The sequence below is a fragment of the Prinia subflava genome, chromosome 4 (assembly GCF_021018805.1).
Source record: "Prinia subflava isolate CZ2003 ecotype Zambia chromosome 4, Cam_Psub_1.2, whole genome shotgun sequence".
NCBI lineage: Eukaryota > Metazoa > Chordata > Aves > Passeriformes > Cisticolidae > Prinia > Prinia subflava.
Genome location: NC_086250.1, coordinates 35,099,109 through 35,119,241, shown reverse-complemented (window position 1 = coordinate 35,119,241; position 20,133 = coordinate 35,099,109). Strand labels below are relative to the sequence as shown.

The 20,133-nt window shown below is 37.7% G+C and overlaps 1 protein-coding gene across 2 annotated transcripts in view; it reads left to right on the top strand.

Annotated features, from left to right (window-relative positions):
- The window catches only part of SYT1 (synaptotagmin 1), a 339,701-nt gene that overhangs the window by 74,558 nt on the left and 245,010 nt on the right, over positions 1-20,133 (top strand). For both annotated transcript variants that reach the window (XM_063396421.1, XM_063396419.1), the window contains exon 2: positions 6,113-6,203. The gene's annotated coding sequence lies outside the window, so the exon portion shown is untranslated. The remainder of the gene's footprint in view (positions 1-6,112; positions 6,204-20,133) is intronic.

Sequence of the window (20,133 nt, the reverse complement as noted above, 5' to 3'; positions counted from 1 at the left end):
AAAATATCCCCTAAAGGGAGGTAAAAAAAAAAATACCCTGAGATAAGAGAGACCAGAAAGTGCATATAAGCTTAAATGCTGACATGTGAGGCGGGTGCGATTTTTTTAATGGTGACAACTCAAAGATGTTGGGCACATGTCACCAAGGTATATTTTTTTTATGAATGTCTAGCTGTGTGCTACCATGTGGATACCTAAAACAACACACGGGGAAAGAAAAAATTTGCGAGTTGCAATTACCAGATCAGACAATTCTATGTCTCTGTGTTCACATGGCTCTGTACTGTAGTCACTTTGTGTTCTGCTCTTGCTTTACCAGGTAAAATGAAGCATAGTTCCTTCTAGGTTTTAGACTGTCCTGTTGGATTCTGTGTTTACACTTGCCTGTCTTACACTTGTCTATGCCATGAAAGGAAAGAAAATTGATGTAACATTTATTATTGTTATTAATTTTCCCCCTTCACCATTCTGGATAACAGGAACCACTACTAATGAAATTAGGATCATGGACATACCCAGTTTAAGCCACACAAATTTGTTCAGTACAAGTGGTCTCACTCACAGTATTAGGGACCAGTGGGTGATGCTGATGTGTCATGCAGTGTTTTTGACTAATTCCTGGAATATGAAGGCATCCATTTACTTGCCTTTGCTTAGGCAGAAGTATAAACAAATTCAGAGCATGTAATTGAAATGGAAGAATGGTTCCAAAAATTCAGACCAGGGATTCTCTTAGCTTTGAATCTATGTATTAAGCATCTTATTGCCAAAAAGCCATAGCAGATTTCCAGAGAGGAGAAGAATAGAGTAAGAATACATAACACATCTCTAGAAAATTCCCAGCCTCCAACTGTTTTCAGCTCAAGGGGTTTCCTAAACCTGGTATGATATTGCCAGCTCTCAGTGAATCTGTTTTCTAAATTCATGTTAAGTTTCCCTATACAGGTTTTTAAAATTTTGTAATATGTTTCTGGCAGTTTCATAGATCTTTCACCTGTTAGGCAGAGAACCACTTTCTTCTGTTTGTTTTGCACTTTGCTCCAGCTTCCTTTTAAGTTGCTCGTTTTCCTATATACCATGTTATGCCAAATTTAAAATGATACAAAGGTGGGGTTTGAGTCCTCTGTCCTGAGAAAAATTATTGCAGAAGATCACAGAAACCCAGTGTTGCGACTGAACTTAATTTACAGCTTTACAGAAGGAAAGCATAATTTTTAAAGTATCAAGAGGATAGAAATTGTCCATTGGTAGTTTTCATCACAAAACTCTATTGCATACCTGGTCTGTAGGGACAATGAGATCCATTAGCCTTTGTTTTTAATTGTGTGGTAGGTCGGTGCTCATACTTAACACAAGTTACCCTAGAAAGCTACAAGGATAGTGATATAAGCTGGATTTTGCAGATAGTTTAAGTAACAGCCAATGTTTAGAAGATGAGAGAGTCCTGATAGAAGTAATACAGGCTGGAATTATGTCTGTATTCACTTCTTAAGTAATTTATCATGTAACAAAGACTTCATAATGTTGCTTGGGTAGAAGCTTAAAATTTGTTCTTTGGTGTAATTAACAATCATTTGCAGTAAAATAAAGAGATTGTCCAGAGCTCTGTATATGTTGCCTGATAAATTTAGGTCAAGGCTGACTGAAAGATCTTGTTGGTCTAGATTGTTAAAGACTTCTGTGGTTGTTTCAGAGTGGGGATAACTTCAGTATGCTTCAGAATAAAAGGCATGGTTTTTCTTTAGTACAGGAGATAAAAAATATCATCAGAAGTCCCTAAAAAAAAAAAAAAAGAGGAAAGAAAGAAATGTTACTACTGTCTTCCAAAACTAAAAGAAGTTTGCAGTTCTGTGAGTTTTGGTCCTTTTTTATTTTCTTGCCTGAATAATGATGCTCCATGGAATTATTCAGTCTCTTCCTATGTTTCTAAATATTCTGAACTTTGAAAAAAGAGAGACTAGAGCACACAGTGGAGAGATACATTTTTAAAACTTACTGAAGGTATTAAAGAATGTGTGAATTTTGTATCTCAACAGTCTGTGTTGGTAATAAAAGTATTTTGCACTACTAAATTGTGTTATGAGCACTGAATATTAGGAGCATGTAATAGTCAAATATGTGATAGATGTGCTACAGCTGTGGCATCATCAGCAGCAGTGGAACAGACTACTATACTTATTGACAGGAGCAGAAAAATCAATTAAATAGTTTTCTTCTGAACATTGGTTAAAATTACTTTGTTGACAAGATACCTTTATATTGCAATCTCATAATCTCAAACATTATATTGTAATGTTGTGCTTCCTTTCAAAACATCACCAAGTTTTCTAGTGAAAAAGAAATCTCAGTCAGGAAATTCACATCCGAAGGCATTTTATCCCAATCAATTGTGGTAGAGATGGCAGCAGGATGACATTGTAAATTTGCTCAGTTTTATACTTTTTCTCTCTGAATCTGTTTGTTCTTGATAACATAACTGCAGGCAAGCCCTTAAGTTTGCAGATGTAAATAGCCAGTGTCAGAATGTGTTTCCTGCAGAGCAGAGCTCTTCACCTGAATACCTCTCAAGGTGAGATTGTCTGCTAACCCTCATTGTAGCTTGTTACAGAAATCAACAGTTAATCTTTTCTGTGGGCAGGTTTGTTTTTTTCCCAAAAACAATGAAAGCAAACTGAATCTATCTTCATCTTCCAGTATTTCTGGTAGCATCCTTTGTAAGTTGGTCATTGACCTTTCTTGATAAGAAAGCCTTTTTCCATCATCTTTTAATACCTGCTGCCTTCTTTCTCTCTCTCTTGCTGCATTTCCCCCCAGATGTTCATACTACTGAGGAGTTGTCTGAGATACAGGCTTTTGATGGACAAGAACTAATCCATTAAAAATATACCACTAACTTAAGTATCTTTTTATGCAAATAAAAAAGCAGGATACGTCAAAACAAAACAACTCCTACCCCCAAACTCCATTTTCTTTGCGTTTTGAATCTCCATAGATGACACATCAAGGTTTTCCACAGACACTATTACTATTCTGGCAAGCTCTCACTTGTCATCTGTAGACCACCAAAGTGCTGACAGATGCACTGTTATACAGAAATGCAAAAATTATATTTGTGTTTCTGTATGTATCCTGCAAAACCACAAAACATTCAGATCGCTCCTTGCTACTCTGTTCCAGCTCGCTCAAGCCATCTGCTTGGTTTTCCTGCTGCATTTGGTCTCATTAGTCATGTTCACATGTACTTCAGGCTGCTTAATTTCATTATGCAAAGTATTATGCACTGTTCATCCAATAAGTGAGAGAGGTTCATTCTGCTCCCTAAGAGACTTGTAAAAAGTAGTTTTAAATCTCTAAGAAAACCTAAAAATTCTTGTTGAAACATGGTTCATGCTTCAATGTAACCTATATTAAAATGTACTAAAACTTACTTTATAGATTTATCTATCTTTTCCTGACTCACAAATCTTAGCTCCTGTCTCCTTATAAATGTTTGCATCTAACTAGGATTTTTCAACACAGTTAAGATCTCAGCACAAAACTACATGTCACGTTTGAAAGTTTCTCTTTTGACAGATTTAAGTTTTCTGCCTGGCAGTGAGGTTGCTAATTCTGACAGAATGTTTGTGGTCATGCCTGTGAATATTCACTGGAATTAGCAGAATCATAAGCCTTTTGAAAAGGAAGAGAATTTGCAGAGGGAGGAGGGATCTGTTAATGAAACAAAGATGAAAAATCTCGATTTTTAGTCATTGCTAAGTGTGCTCTGGCTTCTTAAAACTCCAGAGGCTGATTGTCATAAACTCTAGCATCCCTGTTACTCAAAAGACTTCTTGTTGCAAGATGAAAAAGATCTAAAAAAAGTTTCCCATGATGGCTTTTGGCACTCCCTCTGTGTGTTATCCCAGACAGAACTCTGCCAGGACTCCAGTGGACAGAAGAGTACCAGAAAAATGGTCAGCCTTGAGCTGAGGAGGGAATGGTTGAGGCTTGATGGGCAGAGGCAGTGGATTAATAGTCAACCTGGATAATGAGAAAGGGCATAAAAATTGGACATGGAATGGGAAACTGGGACTGACTAGACAAAAAGAGTCAGAATTGGCAGGGAGCTCTAGAGAAGAGATTTAATAGAGAATTGGATATCTGGACAGCAGATGTAGAGCTGCCAACATAGCTGCCAGTAGTCTCAGCCAGTAATCCTAGCTGGAGAGAACTGGGGATGGTTGAGAAATGAGCCAGGAAGTCAGGAAAATGGAATTGTTGTTTTGGATATATGGGAAAGCAAAATATATGCTATGTGCTCTGGGAAAAAAAAAAAAATGGAGGCCGAGAGGAAATAAGGATCCATTATTTGGTGTATAAAATTAGTGGATTTTTTTGTCTTAAAAAATTTTATCATGAAAATCATTATTTTGTTTTAAGAGTCTGCTCTGTAAGGTATATGAATTCTAGAGCATTCACAGAATAGGAGGAGTAAACCCCTTAAATTCCTTAAAAAAACAGCCTAGGCACTGAAAAAGCATAGCTCCCCACAAAAAAATTGTGACTCAGAGACTGTCATAAAGCCTCAGTAATAGACTATAAAACTTCGAATACTTCACATTGCAGTGATGTTCTTTTATTAATGTTGTGGTTTGCATCTAATGAGTTTAATTTCACTTTGTTATTTTGATAAATAAAGATATTCTATCCAGACAGCCACAAGCTACAAAATAATTGTCGACTGTGAAAGTCAGAACATTTTTAACCAGCTTTTCCTGATAGTTATTTCATTAAAACCCTAGGTCCTGTAGTAATTTAAAGGCTTTAGTCTTTCTTTCCTTTTCTGATGCAAAAGACATATTATGTGGAGCTGTAAATTCTTGTATCCCCAAACTTTGGTGACTCTAAATGCAATGCAATGCACCTTGCTGATATGGACTTTATTCCCTAAAAATTAGAAGCCAAATAATAGGTATATACATTTACAGAAAATTCCATCATCTTTACAGTATTGATTTCTTTGTACTTAACTAGTGAAAAATGGAAGCTTTCAAAGTATTTAAAATAATTTTAATGAATTTTTGATTTAATTCAATGCTTTTGTTGTTTTAAAAAATCTTTATTTGCAATTTTACAGTTTTAAATATTGTCAAGTTCAACAAAATTAAATACTGATAGTACTTCCTCCTAAAGATAATAATCAAAATTGCTACATATAAGATATGGAGACTGAGGACAGGCTTTATGGGGTGTGATTCAGGTACTGGGCAAGGATTCAAGGCATTTAAGACTGAGAAGGATCCCTGAAACATACTGGTGTTACTTGCAGCATGTTGTTTAATATTTGTATACCTTAGCTTTCATCTGTAGAACAAATATATTGATGTAGCTTTACTCCTGTCCTTTACTGTCTAAGAGATTTGATTTATAAAAATCTTAAAAATGTCTAATGGTCTTGTTCAAACAACTTACAACACAGTGAGCATTAGTCTTAACTAGAGCTTCTATCTGTAGCTGTGGGGAAAAAGTCATGTGAATTCCTTTAATTTACCAGAATAGGAGACTCTATAGAGGGCAAGTAGAAGAGCAGAGAAGGAAAAGAAAATCTAGTGTAATCTGAATAGTTCAAGGAAATAGTTTTGCATCTGATATTGAATTGACTGATGTCACTTTTCCCCCTAAATCCAAACTGTTCTGAAATTGCCTGTTTGTGTATAGAAGTTAAAAAGCATTCAAGTATAAATCCATGTCTTTCCAATATCGTGAATTCACTTAGCATGCTAAGTTAAGGAATCTTGTGGGTTACAGCAGTAGAAAAGCATGAAATCATTACAATTTACTTTACTTGGCTCGCTGATGAAATCTACAGGACCATATAGAGCACACTAAGAAAACAGTCCAGATCAGTCCATGATGAAGAAATCTTGTCCACATATTTTTCTTCTGTGTCTCTTAACAGTTTGATTAAATCTCATGATAACCAGCTACAGGCAATCAGCTGAAAGGCAGTGAACAAACCAAGGAGTTTTACATTTAAAGGAGTTTTTCAGCAGCAGTTGTTCATGGGCAAAGTTGGAAAATACAGCACTGTGAGTACTGGCAAGTGTTTACATGGAATGTCTTTCTTTTAAAGGGAGAAAAGGAATATTTTGCTGAACCGTGAAGAAGAAGAACCTTCATTCAAGATTACCCTGTGAGCACTGCATTGATGCCAATCATATAAGGTATTTTAAACAAACAAGATTCTGTTACCTTCTATAATCTATTAAATGCTTTAATCCATGGCAGTTTCCAAGAATTAAAATGGAAATAGCAAAGAAATTAAAGAAATCACTTTTTCTGATGCAAAGTCTATTAGATTAATGAACATGTAATTTTGTGGTAATACATGATCTTTCATTCTGAGATTCAAGATTAAAAAATCCAGCTGATTTGCATTTCTTGTTCAGATAGTAGTTGTATTCTTTGGCTTCTCTCACCATCAATTTGTGTTTTATCAAATCCCAAGCTGTCATGGTTCATTATCCATAGATGATCTTGAGCAGCCTTGCATCACAAAAAAATATGCTGTGGCATCTGCCATTGTGCACCACTAAACAGATCACTTCTGAGTAAGATTTGTCTTTGATTAGTACATTCAGTAGTGTGTGTCCTTATATTTGTGCCTGTATCTTACGCAGTGTAGCTACGTATATTAAGGTACTGTGATTTTTCAGATTGCAGATAGAATGTCTGCTGTGGCTTTTTAGCTGATGAGTTCTGTTTGAGTTAATGCTTGTACACCTCTGTTTCCACCAGGAAGTCCCATTGCTTCTGTAGTCATTTCATAAAATTCAGTACCAGTGGTGTAGACAGCACAGTGAAATTAGGAGATATGATTATAGTATCAGGCTTGCATTCTGGAGCCTCATCTGATTACAGGAGCCAAAAATGAAGTTCATGTCACAATTGTATTAACAGTGTAATAACATTGAGATATAAATATATTTAATAAGGAAGTCTTTATTTCCTGCAAAATACTTGGTGAAGAGACTCCTCATTTTTGAAAGACAGGAGTTAGACTCAATGATCCTGATGGGTCCCTTCCAATTCAGCATATTCTATGGTTTTATCAAAAATACTGGATCTTCTAATTCCCCTGAATCTGCTCCTGTTCCACCAAAACTTGCAAATAAATTTTGATTGAAGTAGCAGTGTGTTCATCAGAGTGATAAAATTAATTTTGGTCTCTGTTCACTATCATGCATATCTTAGTTACAGGCAGTTTCTTCTGAAAATATGAAATACTGTCTTACGAATGTGTCTGGGAATAAGTCACCAGTGTTGTAACTCAAACTAATTTAAATGAAAGCAAATGTTTTGGGATTTGATAGTTGAATTTCCATTTGAACAATAGCTTCAAGTACTTGAATGCACATTTGACTGTCTCGTGCCCTGAGGAGTATTGCTACTAAAGAGATTATCCACATAGACCCATGAGCTACAATAATGTTCTCAGGAATGTGAAATAGAATAAAGTTGTCTGTAAGGTAAATATGAAGTGGAAAAGCAAAAATGGAATGTAAATTAATCTAGGAGAAATTTTTTAAAAGTCTGTACTGGTAACCTAAGGTTGCAATGAAACCTGAGGGTCTCATGCATAAATCTGAACTAGAAACACTTCTTAATTTGTCACCTGAGTCACAGAATTTGTTGCATAGGTCCCCTAGTTTGCTGATGTCTATATACGATACTACAAATTGGGTTAGCAGGGTTACTGTAATAAGCAGTCAGTAGGAAATGACTTCTGAGACTTTTTGAGTATTAGGAAGTGTTTAGTGAAATACAAAAAAAAAAAAAAGGAAGTTTTTAAGTGTTACAAGGAGTCTTCCTACTTAAAAACATGATTATACTGGCAAAAAAAAATTATTCCTCTAAGTGTTTTAGATGCAATTTCTCTTTAATACTAATTTTCATTTAGAAGTCTTTATGGTGTGTTGATTTTGGTGATATTTTTCACTTTGGAGATATTTTTTCCTTGATAGTGACAGGGATGAAAGCAGTTCTCTCACATGAACTATTACTTCCAGTGTAGTTGCTGTGAACATTCTAAAAAGGCAGAATGGTGCTCAGGTCAGCTAAGGGAATCTGCACAGAGCACAGAAAAAGACTCTGAATAGTACAGATCCAGAATCAGGAGGCCCCAGACCAATCAGTCTCAATGGTCTGACCCATTTAAATTCAAGATACCATGCTAACTGATAGCAAAGCTCTAATGAGTTCTTTCTTTTTTCCTGCCCTAGAAGTGTTTAGTTTCTAGCCCATTTGTGAAAAACAAGGAGCCCTGGAATCCTGAGAGTGTTCAAGAAATAAGGACTAAGGTATTGCTGCAATGAACATCAAAATTATAGGCAAACAAAGGTTGATAGACTATAAACCTGCTTCTAAAACCAGAAGTATTTAAAAATTTTCCTATTACTATGGTTTATACCTCCTTTTTTTCTGAACTAACTCTTCACTTAATTTCTCTTTTAAGACCAAACTTTCCACTGATAAATTAAAGTCCCTAGGCTGTACATGGATACATCTTGCCTTCTTAAATCATTCCCATTCTAAAGGTAAACCATTAAGCAGCAGTGAAAATGGAATGTTACATAGATCTGTGGTGCATGCATCCATTAAAAATAGGCAGAACAATAAATGCAAAAAATTACTTTAATCAACGTGTTGAAATTTATTAAGCTCTTTATAACCTCCTTAGCTGAAAGTAAATTTAACTATTTTATACTGGCAACATAGGCTGCAATGAGATTTGTGGGTTTGGACGATTCAGATTGAATCATGTACACTGAAGACTTCCTTGGGGAAAATAGAATTTCACAAAGTAATATAGTCAAGTTCAGATCTTACTCTTCCTGAAAAAAAATGGAATAAAACTGCTGGTGCAAAAACAGGCCTATTGCTTCCCACAGTGCTGGACTTACTGTGTTACAGTCTAAACCAGCAGCAATTATACATAAGCTGTTAAACAACATGAGAACAATCAAACAGTTGGCTCACTGAGCCAGAGGTGGTACTTGGAACCCTTCCTGTTTATCCCAGTCAATCTCAGCATCAGTAATGGTCAGAAACCAGACACTCATTCTCCTGCATATGTTTATGTGGCAAGGGGAACATGCCTTTTCTCTCCTTTTTGGCAGGCAAAAAAGAAACTAAAACTACGTGGGAAAATAATCGTTTTATGGGGAAAGTATGCACCACCAAGTGCACACCATATCCGAGAAGAGAACTATGGTTTTTAACTGGCTAGATAAAAGCCCCATCAGGTTACTATAGGACAAAGCCAAGATGCTGGGAAAATTCAGAGTGGTTTTGAGTTGACAGGGCAGTGAGAGTTCTAACAGTGGGGTTCCAAAGGTCTCCATCCTGGGCCCAGTTTTCTTCAATATCTTCATTACTGACTTGGACACAAAGGAATACTAAATAAGTTTGCTGACAACACTAAGTTGGGAGGAGCTGTCAACTCCTGTGGGAGCAGAGAGACCCTAGAGAAACCTTGACCATGCACCAACTGAAGGAAGTTTATCAACAGCAAGTGCTGGATTCTGTTCCTGGGATGGGGCAACCCTGGATGTACAGACAGACTGGGGGATGAGATGCTGGAGAGCAGTGCCATGGAAAGGGACCTGGGGGTCCTGGTCCATGGCAAATTGAACATGAGCCAGCAGTGCCCTGACAACCAGGAGGGACAACCCTGTCCTGGGGTGCATCAGGCACAGCATCACAGCCGGGCAAGGGAGGGGATTGTCCTCTGTGCTCTGCTCTGGGGCAGCCTCACCTTGAATGCTGGGGGCAGGTTTGGATGCCACAATATAGGAAAGACATTATAAAAAAGCTCTTAGAGAGTATCCAGAGGAGACCAGCAAGGATGGTAAAGGGTCCAGAGGAGAAGCTGTATGAGGAGCAGCTGAGGTCACTTGGTTTGTTCAGCCTGGAGTAGAGGAGACTGAGGGGAGGCCTCACTGTGGTTTTCAATATCCTCATGAGGGAGAAGAGCAGCAGGTACCAATCTCTTCACTCTTGTGACCAGACAGGACCCAAGTGAAGGCTGGAAAAAGCATTTCAGCCAGAGGGTGGTTAGGCACTGGAACAGATTCCCCAGGGGAAGTGGTTACTTCACCAAGCCTGACAGAGTTCAAGAAGCACTTGGACAATGCTTTTTAGGCACATGGTGGGATTCTTGGGGCCAGGAGTTGGACCCTTCCAACTCGAGTTGGGTCCTTTCCAGCTCAGAATATTCTATGTTTCTCTGAGTAAATTATTGCAAGATTTTAGGAGGAAGAAAAAAACCCCAGATGTAGGGCAAAATAAAAGAAGTAGGATAAGTGGGCAGGGTATTCTTTCCTGAAATGAATTATGTTACAGATAACTACTGCAAGAGGTCATGCACATTTGTTAAATGATTGACCTTGTCATTTCTCACAAAAAGGATACCAGATTAGCGGACCATAAATTTAGATTGGTTCAGAAAGTCCTCTGGTCCTGTCACAGGCTTGGGCAAGCAGTGTTGAATAAAGTTTGTGACAAATTGGCTCTGAAAAACCCAGCAGGATATTTCTTACTATCTTTACATCTGAATAAATCAGGATGGACATTTTAAGAAACCCCTGTGTGAAGCTAGGGGAACGGCTATGATCCAAGTCTCATAAGCATAGTTATTTTCTGAGGTCCATTGAAGTCAGGAGCCTGAAGCACTCCAAGGGTATAGTTTCATGATAGCATGTTTGCTGGAAAGGATGATCTTATGCTCTCTTTTTGTTCCAGCGCTAAAAATGAGCAGTAGTTTTCAGGCAGATAAGCCTTACTGCTTCCTCACAAGAAAATAGTGCAGTGATGTGCATGTGAAAAGTAGGGCAGGATCTCTTCTCTTTTGGCAGTCCCAAAGCCTTAAGTCAGTTTAAGCAGCTTTTGAAACCACTCCAGAACTGTGAGCCTTCACAGAAGGTGGCTGGGGGCATCGGGTGGTGGAACCAGCATATACTTTGTGTGTAGCAAGTGTTACTCACCTCACTGTTAGCAAGTGTGCTTAACATTGTAATGAATAATGAACTTTGGTCACTTTTATATAATTAGACTACCTAACTTTGTAAAATTCAGTTCCCAAATTTGATTCCCAAGAGCAGTGGGCTGACCTCAGCTGGCTGCCAGCCTATCACCCAGCCCCTCTCTCACTCCATGTGTCTTAAGATGAGGGCAGGGACATCACTTGCCTTAATGGACAAAACAGACTTGTCTTGAGAAATATTAACTTAATTGGTTGCAGATGAAAACAGACTGGTATGGTGAGAAACAAGGACAAAACCTGTAACACCTTCTCCCCTTGTATGTCTCAAATTCACTCCTTCGTTCCCAGCCATTTTGCTTGACCCCAGTGTGCAGCTCAGGGAGGTGGGAAGTGAGGTTTGTGGCCAGTTTGTGGCAGCTGAGCCCTGTCACTTCTTACTCTTCACCCTTTTCCCCTTGTCCAACATGGGGACCTCCCAAGGCTGCAGTGATCCCAACTATGGGCTGCAAGGGAATCTCTGCTCCAGCCCCTGGGGCTCCTCCTCCCCCTCTTCCTTCTCTCACCTTGCTGTTTCTCACATTTCCCCTCTCACTTCTCACTGCTGGGCAGTGGTTTTGCACCATCTTAAATACATTTCCAGAGGTGTTTCCAGGGGGTTTTGTCCCCACCTCAGTTATGGGTGTCAGCTGTGCCCTGTGTTGGGTGCAGTGAGGGCATCTGGAACCTGCTGTGACCAGCCCTGGGCAGACCCTGCCTCTCCTCCCAGTGCCCTTCAGCCTCTGCTGCAAGTTCCAGGACAGTGGTGCCCCAGACACCACAGTGTCTCTCAAACAGTTTGAGCAGCCAGTGAACATAAAGGTCATGTTCTCAGGATAGTCTGGGAGACTTTAGGGTCTTTTTTTCTAACCTCATCTCACAGCAAGTGAGCAGGTTTTGTGCATAACCATTTGTATGTGAAAAGAAAAACTATTAAAATTACATTCTTTCCCTTAAAATATTAAAAAATATTTGCCTTCTGTATCACTGTGAATCCAAATTTTTTGTGTCCTGCATGTGCGAAATGTGCCAGAGAACAGACCCAGCCCATGCCGGGGCAGGGTCCCAGTGGGCATCCAGGTTGTCAGTTGGAGTCAGGCAGACCTGCAGTGTCCCTTGTAGTGCCTGCCTCTGCTTTTGGGGCTTCCTGTTCTCTGCACCCTTGGTTAGGGCACTGTCCTGAAATAAATACATCCTTTGCTGTCCTCCCAGTATTTCTTTGGTAAACTGGCTGAATACAGATTCCCACTTTATTACCTACGAATTCTGTCTGTTGGTGTCAGAATGGTGGTGGCCCAACCAGATCGATGCTTTGTTCTTTGCAGTATGACAAACTGCTCGGAGTTGTTGGCACAAACAACAGGTTTGTTTTGTTCTCACATTAAAAGAAGATGCGATATGAAACCTTGTATATTTTAAAAATACAAGTCCTTATCTGTGTCTGACAGATCTCATCACCATGAGAGGTCCAAAATTTGTGATTCTCTGTAAAATTTAATTATCTTGCACTTTCCAACAACAGCTTGTCTACTACTGACATGGAAAATTTCATTTTGTTCAAACATCTTTTGTGTGTGTCTTCTTGATATTGATAGCAGTGACTTGTGGTAATGCTTATCTCTTTTGATTCTGAAAATGTAATAAAGAAGAAAAATACAAAGTAATAGCTACGTACATTAGTTAGGCAGACATCCATCAAATCTTTGTATCAGACATAGCTCTTCAGATATCTCAAGAAACAGAGACTATAAAAGCAGCTGTAGCATGGCAGACGTGCCCACAAAACCAAATAAATCATTGCCCAAACAGGGAATGAACCAAGACAGACCTTTCTTGTTCATTGATGAGTTTCTTTGTTCCCTTTTCCAGTTAGTTTTCTGAACAAATTGTTACTGACTAATTAGCATTAGTAATTGCAGTAATTGACCATAATTGGTCTCTTCATAGCTACCGTAATTGAACTCTTCAACATATGTGAATCTTGGGTCCATTCCCCAAATTCTGAGGTATGTGAGTAGGGTAGATAGTAACTGGAAACTGGGAAAATAGTCTTAATAACATGTTGTATACAGATAAGAGTAGTCATTTAGAAAAAAGCATGGAATCGCCAACACATAGAGCATCATCTCATCAGTAAAAGAAATCCATCATTGAAGAACTAGGAATTAAATACATGCAACTATAGGCATAACTCTTGCTTTGTAGTTTCCAGTTTAAATTACAGAAAATAGTGGATATTTATATGTAAACATATTTATATACATGACTTTGCTCTGTACTTGTGGTTAATAAAAAGGACAGATGTACATATTAGAAGTATTTGGGATATATTGTAGAAAAACAGGAAAATTTGATGGTATTGTTCAGTATCTGCAGAGGTCTGTTTGTGCAATGTTTGTCTGCAAGACACTATTTTTTTAATATATATTTCTTGATTGTATATTCCTGTATTTGCACAGTGATTCTGTAATGAGGCTTTGACTTTGTAACACTTGGTCTGAGCAGCTAGCTCTGTGTTGACTGAAGCCTGAATGCAGAAGCCTGTATGTTTCCTTGGCAGGGTATCTGATTTGATGAGAAGTACAGTGGCAGTCTGCTTTATATTGTGGGAAAATTAAAAGCATTTTTAGCTTTCTGATAGGCTGTAAATAATCTTTGATAGCAGTAAACAAATTTCAGCTCTGCTGTGTGACATAGAAGTGTGTGCAGAGTGTAGTCGGCTTCTCAGAGAAGCACAGATAGAAGCCAAGATTTCCTGAGCTCATCATATAATTCTTTAAAAGCTTATATTAAAGAAAAAACAAGGTGGGAACAGCTGTGTGAAAACCATACCCCTGATGATTAAGACACAGATGAGGAATATATGTACTGACTGATGAGGGATTTTATATTATCCCTTGGCAGAGAAACTCAAATGGAGTAGCTAAGGCAGTCATATTTCAGGTCCCAGACCAGATCCTGCTAGTGTGGTGGCTTTCAAGTCAGCTGTTACAGACTGTCAACATGAAACCTCCTGAGCAAAGCATGTGAGGCTGTGCAGCTAGAACTGAAATAAAAAGCTCTAAAACAAACAGCTATCACTCTTCACATACCCCTGTACCAGGTCCAAGAGAGAACATGTCATGCACACTGCCCAATGCTTCTTTCTTATATACATGCATGAGGATGGATAGATGGATCAGTTATGGAAAGTGTAAACACAGCCAGCAGGTGGGACAATCAAGGACATCTGGTATATTGGCTTTTGTAAGTAAGATTGAAAGCCTACTGGAATAGTACTAAAAAAGTTACAGAGGGAGCAGGTGGAGATAGGAGAGAGAGCTTCCATCCTGTCACCCTTTACCTCTCTGTGTTAGGAACAAATGGCTGCAGTGAAATGGGATCTCTTTCCATTTTGTAACCCTGAATGCCATTTCAAAAAATGTTGTTATTGTGGAGAAATGACCCACATAAAGGTAGACAATGCAGCTCTACTTTTCAGGGACAGAGGAAGAAACGCATGACAGCACTTGGACATCCTTACAGTGTGTGATTAATTTTGACAGAAAAGATGAAAGCTAGCTTTTGTGATTTTGTGAAAGACAGCTGTAGCTATTTTTATATGACATCAGAAGTCTAACCTATATCAGTTACAATTTCCTTGTACTGCAGCAAATGACATCAGTTAAATAAGATTGTTATTTGTGCTGAAACAAATTGTTTCAGCACAAACTAGTTATATGTGAAGGGCGTTGGCTGCAAAATTTCATTCCCCTGCTGCAAAACTATATGTAATGCATATACAAGGGTAGGCTGGACATATTTGTAAGCTCAAACTAATTTTGTGGATAAATGGTTTACTACACAGTAATGTACAGATTTAAAAAATCTTTTCAGTCTCTCTCTCTACTTCTGTGTGTTCTGGTGCTTCTTTTTTTCACTAGCAGCCACATGGTTATTTTCTAGACTAAAACATTCCCTGAATGTGCTGCTGAAAGATGGATAGATTTGAACCATACTATAGCAAACAGGGTTTTAACATGCCCATTTTATTGTTCTTTGTAAATGGCATGAAAGCAGCCAACCTTACAAGTCCCTGTCCTATGTCTTTGTGTGGAGAATGTTACATAATAAATGTGAGAAACACACATTCATGCTGTAGGTCTATAATTCATCCTTGTGCTTATGGCTGCTCAGGTGTGTTTGCTCTTGAGCAGCACACAGATAATGCCAACCCATCAGTTATTCACTCAATTTGGTGTCTGGAAGTCAACTGCTTCTGATACATTGTAAATAGGATGGACAGGAAAAACATCATTTTGCGTCGGGCAATTTTTACATTAACTTTTTCATCCTGCTGTACTGCTTGTTTGTGTAAGACTTCACTCACTACTGTGTATTAGCAATGTGCAGTTTGAAAACGCCTTTTCATGCTGTTTTGCCAGCAGTGATGTAGGATGTGCTATTAATCCAGCTTCTGTAAAAAAATATATTTTTGAGATCAAAAGTTAGCAGTAGCATGGTAGCAGTGGTACTGTGAATAAACTGGTTTCAGTCAAATGAAAGCCATCTCAAACACTTTGTCCATGGAAATGTTGAAGAAGTAAAAGGTTTGAGCCTGGAGGTGTGGAAGTTCCACATTCTGCTACTTTGAGGATCACCTCCTTCCAGCTGGGTTGTGGTAGCAGAACTCAGCAGCCCTTCCTGGCCTTTCATACCACATTTTGAGAGGTACAGGTGTCTGGTGGAGGATCTTCTACATAACTTGTGTCTAAGGATATTCTTATGAGTTATAAATTACCTGATGGTGTAGTTTTTGGATTGCAAAGTCTTTACAGGAGATCCTGTCTCTTTTTGAATACATATTGGCAGTGGTTGGTTGTGTTTCACACAAGTCACCGTCAGCCCTTCTGATCTATCCTGAGGTTTACAGAGAGGGATATGTGTCTACAATTTTGTAACATAAAAGCATCCAAAAGAAGTTTTCTTAATCAAATTCAGGTGTTGTATGCAGACATTATGAAAGGATGACACCTTGAAATAAAGATTGTATCCCGCCTGAGAATTGTTGAGATAACTTTGCATGTTTGGTTATGTTGATTTTAGTGGAAGAATTTGTGAGTTAACATGCTAGCCAAACACTAGTCACTGGCAGCAACTAATGGACTCAGTGCTTGGCTAAGACTGGAGATAAATCTGAATCTAGTTAAAATTACAACATGATGTTCATTAGCTTCAGCAAGGGTAATTTCTGAGACAAAGTGTTGCTATCACCCAACATGTTAAATAAGCAGTTGGACTAAGCAGATGGTGGGCAGAGATCAACGACTTTCCATTAAACAATAGGTGATTTCTTAGTAGGAGGTTACTTACATTCCCAAAAAGGGTCATGTACCAAATTTCTCATACTGCCTTACAGCTGTAAGAAATCTCATGGTCAAGTGTTTGTGCTCTAGAAAGATGAAGAGGCACAAAACCATACGGACATTTTGAAGCGTGATCTTATATATTCTGGAATACCTCAACTCTTCACTGTTCTGGGTGCTGCATATGGATGGATCTCAGCTTTACATTGAAGTTTGCCACGAACTTATTTGTATGATGAAGGATTCTCAGTATTACAGCAAAACTCTACTGTTGCATAATAGCACTCTTACATCTAGTATTAAGACATTACTTGGCCCTTTTGATTAACTGTTGTATAAAATCTTTTATATAACTTGAGAAAAAAATCCATTATCTTTACTTTTAATTTAGCCATATCATGTCTTAGTTTCAGATTTAAAGCAGACACATCAAAGTTGAGAGTTGCTTTCTCAACATTTTCAGTTTAGTTGTTTAGTTGTTTCAAGTTTTCCATGCTGGTTTTTTTTGTTTGTTTTTGTTTTTTGTTTTTTTTTGTTGTTGTTGTTGTTGTTGTTGTTGTTTGATTGGGTTGTCTTGTTATGTATTTTAAGCATAATTTGGCAGTTTCTGGTTGTACTTTTGCAAATCCGTGATGTAACAGTGGACTGCAGTGAGATGACTTGAGGAGGGATGGGTTTCTGTCTTGAACCTCCTGACAGATTGTGTCTTCCCTGATGTCCAACCTGCTCGTTTGACTTAGCTTGGTTTTGATTTACCACAATACATCAATTGTTAAAAACTCTTTGACATTTCAGGAGCTGGTTGATTGGCACATCAATTGTCCTTCCTTGGGGGTCGGAAAAACTATCTGAAGAGCAGGATGGAGGGCTGGAGGTGATTATACTTTCTGCCCTTCAGTTTTTCTATCTAGCCATCGCAGGAGTGTGGAACTGGATAAGACTTCCTGAATTCTTAAAAAGAAATGGTTGTTTATGTCTGAACGTTCCCGTCTTGATTTGATAGTATCTTTTCCTACCCAACACAGTAATTTAGAGAAAAAAACAGCCAAAAGTGTTTGACATAATGAGATATGAGTGAGGGGTAAGAAAAAGTAGATTATTATAACAGATAAATAATAGATCATTATTCTTACCTGAGGCTTTTTATATCTCTATATATGATAGATATAGATGGATTTAGACAGTGCCTCTGCATGTTGGCACTGCTTTCTGACAACCAGTTTCTAGTCTTCTTCACTTGTAGATACTAGTGAAAAATATATAATCGTGAATTTTTCTAAGAATCTATTTTAATATTAAAAGGGAATAAAAACTAACCTTGAGATGACAAGTTTAATTTTTAAAGTGAACTTACCTTATCAAAATTTTTCTTTTTTATGTTTTGGTTTTTTGTTTTGTTTTTTTTAAACAAAAGTATGGTTGGCTTGGTTTGGTTTTTGTTGGGTTTTTGTTTGTTTGTTTGTTTTGGTGGGTTTTTTTGTTTTGTTCTTTTGTTTTGTTTTGGTTTTTTGGGTTTTTTTTTTAGGGGGGGAGATTTTTATTCCTTTTTCCCCATATAGACAAAACTGTTGTCTTTTTTTTTGGTAAAGCCTTACTCAGCCTTCCTTATCTCCCAAGTATACGTGCAGTACCAAATACACCTGTGAACAAGCAGATGCAAAAACATCCATGAATTGGTTCAGGCTAGTGTTAGAAGGTTGCTTATGTTGGATTATCATTAATTTACAAATGAAATTCCAAATTCAGATTGCCAATTGCATCAGCCTTCCAGATTCCATGTACTTAGATTCACAGGAAATACACTTTAAACCAGTCTCTGGATTAGGGTTTTGCAGCCAACCATCTTAGAAATCTATGTATAATGCTTTTATTACAAAACTACCTGATTTTTTTTCTTTACTATATGAATTTGAGGTGGAAAAATTAATTTAGCTAGTGTGAATTAGTGTCTCTGATTTAATGAAATGTGATTCTTTTAAAAATTGTATGAATATGGTTATGTTGGGACTAATACAGAGGTTTGGGAGCATCTTGAAAAAAATTTCAACTGAGTACAGATACAGAAATTAAGATTTTGATAAGACTGTTCAATATATAATGAAGAAAAATGATCTGAGGAGTAAATCAGGAGAGACAAGAAGTGAGCAAGAGTTGAGGAGAAGGCTAGAAGATTATGATTACCAAGAAAGAAAGAAGTTAGGACTGGATAGTATTTTTCACTTTGAAGGGATAAAGTTCTCATTGTTTGATTTTTGTGAAGAAGGGAGAATTTAGGTGAAGGGCAAGAGTTTAAACATATCCTGAGCTACTGCAGAATTTTTTCTATTAGTAAGGCTAAGCACTGAAGAACAGATATGGGTAAGGATTTAGAGAAGTCAAAGTTTTTCTGGGCTAGCCATACTAAGTTTGAGCTGCTATCAGGCCACTTAGAATGAAATTGGAAAGGAAGTTAAATATGCATAAAAGGGAACTGGCTGCTTGTGTAGAAGAGATGAGCCATTGAGTCATAAATTACAGCTGAATGCACATAATATTCACCAGAGATAATATTAAAAGTTAGGCGAGTCTGGTACAATAGGGAAAAGAAACTATAAGACAAAAACTGGATGAGTGAAAACTAGACAGACCCACAGAGTCTGGAGTAGATATTAAGAAAAGGAGTAATGTGGAAGGCTGTAGAGGTGTAAGCATGGCAAGATTTAAGACTCAGATAAGAATTGAGCAGTGTAGTAGAAAACACTGGTAAGGAAAGAAGAGGACATGTATTTTATAAGGAGTCTGTAAAATTCTGTTTAAAAATGCTTCTGAAAGGTAAGGAATGAAGATAGCACTGTGCTATAAACAGTAAGATGGCAAGTGGAGTTGAAGATCCTTTAGTTTAGAATGTATATGCAGAATGTAATCTTAGTGTGGCAAAATCACAGCTTATGGATGAACTGAATGAAGTAAAAGGAATGGATGGAGTCAGGTAGTGTAAGGATGGTAGTGTGATTATCAAGAAGTAGTAGGGATAGAGGAAGATGCTTAAGTAAATACAAAAAGAAATTAAAGAAAAGGCAAAGGAAACAAGAAGTAAGCATACTGATTTTCTTTCAGTTAAAAGCCTGAGATACTGAACATGTTGCAAGTAGACATGGTGTGGTCAAACCAACTCCAACGACGTGCCTTTGGACAGATGCAGCCACTTAACAGCTGTCAAATAGTGACACTGAGTATTTAAGCAGCTGTGAATCCCCTTAAGTCTTTTCACTGCCTTCATGTGTTCCATTGCTTCTTATGCAACACAGAGAAGTATCATCTTTTTTACCTCTGGTATATTACTTTCTTGTCCATCTTCCTATTTTAATTCTGCTGCATTTATAATCTGTACAGTACTATTTCAAGTTCACTGGTACCTCCTATGATCATTTTATTCTTCCTTCAAATACTGAAGAGATTCAGAAGTCTTGAAGTCTTTCATCATAAAATAACCTTTTAATCTCCAGATAAGCTTTCCAGGTCTCCCTGCTAAAGAATTTAAATATCCTTGGCTCTAGTGTCCTGAACTGCTAGTCACATTTTAAGACTGGTATCTAAGATGTGTCTATAGCTTGCATTTTGGAGTTGTTTAGTCTTTATTTCAGAAACACAAAGTCAACTATCTTATTTTAATTTTGACATTTCTATTTTCTTTGCTTCAGCCAGCGGTGTCATCTATCTCAAGTACCAAAACACACTGCATGTCAAAGT